Below are 7,552 nucleotides of genomic sequence, written 5' to 3' on the forward strand. Positions count from 1 at the left end.
AATCTGACACAGGCTCCTGGAATTGACAAAATCAGTGTATAAAACTCATTAGCATTTTTATAAACCAATAGTGGTTGAGGCTGAGAATCAATTCAAGAGCACAATCCCATTTACAAGAGTCATAAAAAATATGAAATACCTAAGAACTCATCTAACCAAGAAGGTAAAAGATAACAAGTTCTCCTTGTAGAGACAAGAATTACAAAACATTGCTGAAAGAAATCAGAAACAATACAAATAAATTGAAAAATATTCCATGCTCATGGATTGGAAGAATCAATACAGTTAAAATGACCATACTACCCAAAGCAATTTACAAATACAACATTATCCCTACCAAAATACTCATAACATTTTTCACAGAATTAGAAAAATGTATTCTGAATTCATTTGGAACCAAAAAAGAGCCTGAATAACCAAAGCAATACTAAGCAAAAAGAACACAACCAGAGGCATCAAATTGCCTGACTTCAAACCACACTGTAAGGCTACAATAGTCAAAACAGCATGGTACTGGGAGAAAACAGTCACATTAAGCCAGTGGACAGAACAGAGAACCCAGAAATAAAAGCGCACATCCCACAACCATCTGATCTTTGATAAAATCGAAAAAATAAACAATGAGGAAAGAACTCCCTACTAAATAAGTGGTGCTGAAATAACTGGCTAGCCATATGCAGAAGAATGAAACTGGACCCCAACGTTCATATATGAAAATTAACTCAAGATGGAGTAAAATTTAAACGTAATACTTCAAACTATAAAAATCCTAGAAGAAAACCTAGGAAATATCCTTCTTGACATAGGCTTTGGTAAAGAAATTATGGCTAACTCAAAAGGAGTAGCAACAATAACAAAAATTGACAAATGAGACCTAATTAAACTAAAGAGTTTCTGCACTGCAAAAGAAATGACCAACAGAATAAACACAAAGCCTTCAAAATAGGGGAAAATATTCACAAGCTATGCTTCTGACAAATGTCTAATATCCAGAATCTATAAGAAACTTAAACAAATCATTACAAACCAAAGTCTAATTTAAACCAAAAATCTAATTTAAAAATGGGCAAAGTACACGAACACTTTCAAAAGAAGACATACAAGCAGCCAACAAATATATTTTTAAAAAATGCTCAGCATCACTAATCATCACAGAAATGTGAATCAAAACCACAATGAGACACCATCTCACATCAGTCAGAATGGCGATTATAAAAGAGTCAAAAAAAACAGATGTTGGCGAGGTTGCAGAGAAAAGGGAACACTTATACACTGTAGCTGGGAATGCAAACTAGTTTAGCCACCTTGGAAAGCAGTTGGCAATTTTGCAAAGAACTTAAAATACTATTCAACTACTATTCAACTCAGAAATCCTACTACTGGGTATATACCCCTAATAAAATATGCTATCAAAAAGACACATGTACTCATATGCTTAATGCAGCTCTATTCACAACAGCAAAGACGTGGACTCAACTTAAGTGCCGATGAATGGTGGACTGGATAAAGCAACTATGGTATATACACACAAAGGAATACTATGCAGCCATGAAGAATAATGAAACAATGATCTCTGCAGACAGATGGATGGAGCAGGAGGTCTTTATCCTAAGTGACCTAATGCAAGAACAGAAAACCAAATACCACATGTTCTCATTTGTAAGTGGAAGCTAAGTATTGAGTATAAATGAATGTAAAGATGAGAACAACAGACAGTGGGGATCAATAGGGGAGAGAAAAAGTGGGGAATGGGCTGAAGAACCATCTGTTGGGTACTATGCTTACTGCCTTGGTGACAGGATCACCGGGACCCCAAGCCTCAGCATTGTGAAATTATCCCATGTAACAAACTGGCACATGTACCCTTTAATCTATAACAAAGGTAAATTTTTCTAAAACAAACAAACAAAAAAATAAGCTGGCTGAATGGATTGAAAAAAGAAATCAAGATGCAACTATATCCTGCCCATAAGAAACTCACTTTAACTACGAAGATACATCTAAACTGAAAGCGAAAGGTTGAAAAAATATATTCCAAATAAACGAAAACCAAAAAAGCAGGAGTAACCTATATTTATATCAAATAGACTTTAAGCAAAAACTGTAAAAGGAGATAAAGAACATCCTTATGGATTGTTAAAGAGGTCAATATAGCAAGAGAATATAAAAATAGTAAATACACATGTATACCCAGCACCATAGCACCTAAATATATAAAGCCAATATTACTAGATCTAAAGGGAGAGACCAACTGCAATACAGTAATATTAGGGGACTTCAACGACCTACTTTGGCAGTGAACAGAACATCCAGATCATCAAAGAAACATCAGAGGTAAACTACACTCTAGACCAAACAGATAAAACAGATATTTATAAAATATTTCATCCAACTACTGTAGAATACATGTTCTTGTATGAGAAGCCACAAAACAAGTCAACAAATTAAAGTCAAAATCACATCAAATATATTAACCAACCACACTGGAATAAAACTGTAAGTCAATAATAAGAACTTTGGAAGTTGTACAAATACATGAAAATTAAACAATGTGCTTCTGAAAGACCAATAGGTCAAAAAAATTAGAAGTAAATTAAAAAATGTCTTAAAACAAATTGGAAACACAACATACCTCAAAACCTATGGGATCCAGCAAAAGTAGTGATAAAAAGGAAATCTGTCGTAATAAATGCTTAACATAAAAAAATAGAAAAAAAACACAAAAAACTTAACAAAGAACAAACCAAATTAAAAAAAAAAAAATCAAATCCAAAGTTAAGAGAAGCAAATAATAAACATCAATGTAGAAATAAAATTTAGACCAAAATGTGTAGGAAAAATAAACAAAAAGTTGTTTTTTGGAAAAGATCAGCAAGATTCAAGAAATCTCTACCTAGACTACCAAAATAAAATTGAGAGAAAAAAAAAAGCAGTGAAGACCCAAATACAAAGGATCATTAGAGACTATTATGAACAACTGTATGACAAAAAACTGAAAAAGCTAGAAGACATGGATAAACTTCCAGATACATGCAACCTATCAAGATTGAACCATGAAATAGAAAACCTGAACATATCAATAATGAGTAACAATATCAAAGCAGTAATAAAAAGTCTTCCATCAAAGAAAAACTCAAGACGTAATATATTCACTGCTGAATTATATCAAACATTTAAAGAACAACTAATACCAGTTCTACTCAAACTACTCAAAAAAGTGAAAAGGAGGAATATTTTCAAACTGATTCTACCAGGCCAGCATTACCATAATACCAAAATCAGGCAAAAATCCTCAACAAAATACTATTAAACAGAATCCAAAAAACACATTAAAAAGATCAATATATGCAAATCAAGAAACATGACATATCAACATCAACAGAATCAAGGACAGAAAAAAAAAAAGAACAAGGCTGGAGGCATCATACCACCTGACTTCAAATTATACCACGAAGCTATAGTAACCAAAAAAGGCCGATAATGGAATACAGATACACACATAGACCAATGAAACAGAATAGAGAACCCAGAAATAAATCCACATATTTACAGCCAACTCATTTTCAACAAAGGTGCCAAGAACCTACACTGGGGACAGTCTCTTCAATAAATGATTCTAGGAAAACTGGATATCCATGGGCAAAAGAATGAAACTAGATCCATATCTTTCACTAAACACACACACACACACACACACCCCAACTGAAAATGGATTAAAGGTCTAAATGGGCTGGGCACAGTGGCTCACAGCTGTAATCCCAGCACTTTATGAGTCCGAGGTGGGCGGATCACAAGGTCAGGAGTTCAGGACCAGCCTGACCAACATAGTGAAACCCTGTCACTACTAAAAATATAAAAATTAGCAGGGCGTAGTGGCACATGCCTGTAATGCCAGTTATTCAGGAGACTGAGGCAGGAGAATCATTTGAACCCAGGAGGCAAAGGTTGCAGAGAGCCGAGATTGTGCCACTGCACTTTAGCCTGGGCAACAAAGTGAGACTCTGTCTGGAAAAAAAAAAAAAAAGGTCTAAATGTAGGGCCTGCAACTATAAAACTACTAGAAGAACACATTTGAAAAACACTAAGAATTTTCTGTGGAAGACATCAAAAGTACAGGCAACAAAAGCAAAAACAGACAAATAGTATTACATCAAGTGAAAACACTTCTGCACAGCAAAGAAAACAATCAGAGTAAAGAGACAACCTACAGAATGGGAGAAAATATTTGCAAAGTATCCATCTGACAAGGGATTAATAACCAGAATTCATAGGAAACTCAGACAACTCAATAGCAAACAAAACAAAACAAAACAAAACAAATCTGATTTTAAAATGTGCAAAAAACTGAATAGACATCTCTCAAAAGACATCCAAATGGCTAATAGGTATATGAAAAAATGTTTGACTGGGCACAGTAGCTCATGCCTTTAATCCCATCACTTTGGGAGGCTGAGATGGGTGGATCACTTGAGGTCAGGAGTTCAAGACCAGCCTGGTCACCATGGCAAAACCCCATCTCTACTAAATATACAAAAAGTTAGTTGGGCATGGTGGTGGGTGCCTGTAATCCCAGCTACTTGGGAGGCTGAGGTAGAATTGCTCGAACCCAGTAGGTGGAGGTTGCAGTGAGCCAAGGCTGTGCTATTGTACTCCAGCATGGGTGACAAAGTGAAACTCTCTCCCAAAAAAAAAAAAAAAAAGTTCAACATGACTGATCATCAGGGAAATGCAAATCAACACATTGAGAGATATCTCTCCTGTTAAAATGGCTATTATCTGGGAGGCATCATACTACTTCAAAATATACTGCAAGGCTACAGTAACCAAAACAGCATGGTACAAAGTACAAAAGCAGACACACAGACCCGTGGAACAGAATAGAGAGCACAGAAATAATGCTGCACACTTACAACCATCTGATCTTCGACAAAGTTGACAAAAGCAAGGGGAAAAGGACTGAAATGGAACGTGGATTCAAACAAGTAATGGAAAAAGGACTCAATAAATGATGTTGGGATAATTGACAAGCCATATGCAGAAGATTGAAACTGGACTCCTTTCTTGTACCACAAACAAAAATAAAATCAAGATGGATTAAAGACTTAAATGTAAAACTAAAATGATAAAAACCCTGGAAGATAACCTAGGAAATACCATTTTGAACATAGGTCCTGGCAAAGATTTTATGATGAAGACGCCAAAAGTAATTGCAATGAAAACAAAAACTGCCAAATGAGACCTAATTAAACTAAAGAACTTATGCACAGCAAAAGAAACTATCAATAGAGTAAAGAGACAATCTACAGAAAGGAAGAAAATATTTGAAAACCATACATCCAACAAAGGCCTAATATCCAGAATCTACAAGGAACTTAAACTAACAAGAAAAATAAACACACAAAAATAAACAAAAATAAAAACTGCTCTCTGATACTAAATTTTAAAAAGCGATTCAGTGGAGGAAAGACAGCCTTTTCAACAAACAGTAGAGCAACTTAAGATGCAGAGGCAAAAAAATGAAATTCAGCCTAAGGTTCATACCTATATAAAAACTAATTCAAAATGCTTTAGTCTTAAACTGTAAAAATTTAAAAAAAACAATGGAAAAAATATTCAGAATCTAGGCTTATTCTAGGATAGATACCATAAACATGATCTATATAAGAAAAAATTGGTAAATTGGATTTCATTCACATTAAAAACTTCTGCCCTATAAAGCACCCTGTTGAGAGGATGAAAAGTAACAGAATGGGAGACTATATTTACAAATGACATATTTGACAAAGGATTAGTATCTAGATTACATAACTTTGAAAACTCAACATAAACAAATCTAATCAGAACACGAACGAAAGACATGAAGAAATATTTCACCAAAGATACACATATGGCAAATGAGTACATGAAAAGATGTTCAACATCATTACCCACCAGGGAAATGCAAATTCAAATCACAATGAGATATTACTACATACCTATCGGAATGGCTAAAATCAAAAATAGTGACAACACTGGTAAGGATGTGAAGAAACTGCATTACTCATATATTGGTGGTGAGAAAAAAAAATGGTACAGCCATTCTGGAAATGAGAGACAGTTTTTTCAAAAACGAAACACGTGACTACCATATAATCACTCCAATACATTTATCCCAGATAAATAAAGACGATATTCACACAAAAGCTTGTAGATATTTATAGCAGCTTTAGTCACAATAGCAAAAAAGTAAATATAACAAAGATGTCCTTCAACAGGTGAGTGGTTAAACAATACCATGGATATCAAACAGCAATAAAAAGGAATGAACTTGATATACACCAACAACGTGGATGAACCTCCAATTATGGTGAGTGAAAAAAGTGATCCCAAAAGATACAATACTACAGTATGTGATTTTATTTATGTAACTGCTGTGGTCTGAAAGCTCCTATTCCCCTCCCCACAAATTCATATACTGAAACCTAATTCCTAATGTGATAGTATTGGGAGGTGAGGACGTTGGGAAGTGATTAGGTTATAGAGCAGGACCTTCCTAAATGGAATTAGTACCCTTATAAAAGAGGCCCTAGAGAGCTGCCTTGCCCCTTCCACTATGTGGAGACACAGTAAAAAGGTGACATCTATGAGCAAGAGGCCCTCATCAGACACTGAATCTGCTGGTGCCTTGAACTTGAACTTCTCAGCCTCCAGAATCGTGAGAAACAGATATTTGTTGTTTATAGTGTTTTTGTTCTAGAAGCCTAAACAGGCTAAGATACCATTCTTATAATGACAAAATTACAGGAATAGAGAAAAGATTAGTAGTTGCCAGGAAGTAAGAGGAAAGTGAATGCGGCTATAAAAGGGTATCATGAGGAATCCCGGTGGTGATGGAAATGTCCTAACTTGACCATATCAATGTCAATATCCTGGTTATATTATTTTATAGGATATCATTGGGGGAAATTGAGCAAAAGGTACACAGGATCTCTCTGTATTACAACTACCTGCAAATCTACTATCTCTTCAAAGGTATTTACATAGAAACACATATATATTATCAAAACAGACAATAACTGTATATAAAAGTATAAAGATCTTTGATTGTCCAGAAAAGACAAGTGACTGCCTTGAGACTTTAACAAGTCTGTATATTGTAATATCTAGGGTAACTTTCAAAAAAAAATATATATATATAAATTCCAAACTAGAAGAGGATAAATAATTTTTTAAAAATACTAAGCAAGGTTGGGTACAGTGGCTCACGCCTGTAATCCCAGCACTTTAGTAGGCCAAGGCGGGCAGATCACTTGAGGCCAGGAATTTGAGACCAGCCTGGCCAACACGGTGAAACCCTGTCTCTACTAAAAATACAAAAATTAGCCAGGCATGATGGCACACGCCTATAATCCCAGCTACTGGGGAGGTTGAGGCACAAGAATCACTTGAACTGGTGAGGCAGAGTGAGCTCAGATCGTGCCACTGCACTCCAGCCTGGGTGACAGGGTGAGACCCTGACTCAAAAATAAAATAAAATACTAAGCAAGACAAAAAATTTTTTAAGAGGGTAAAA

The sequence above is a fragment of the Cebus imitator genome, unplaced genomic scaffold, assembly GCF_001604975.1.
Source record: "Cebus imitator isolate Cc_AM_T3 unplaced genomic scaffold, Cebus_imitator-1.0 Scaffold0, whole genome shotgun sequence".
Lineage (NCBI taxonomy): Eukaryota > Metazoa > Chordata > Mammalia > Primates > Cebidae > Cebus > Cebus imitator.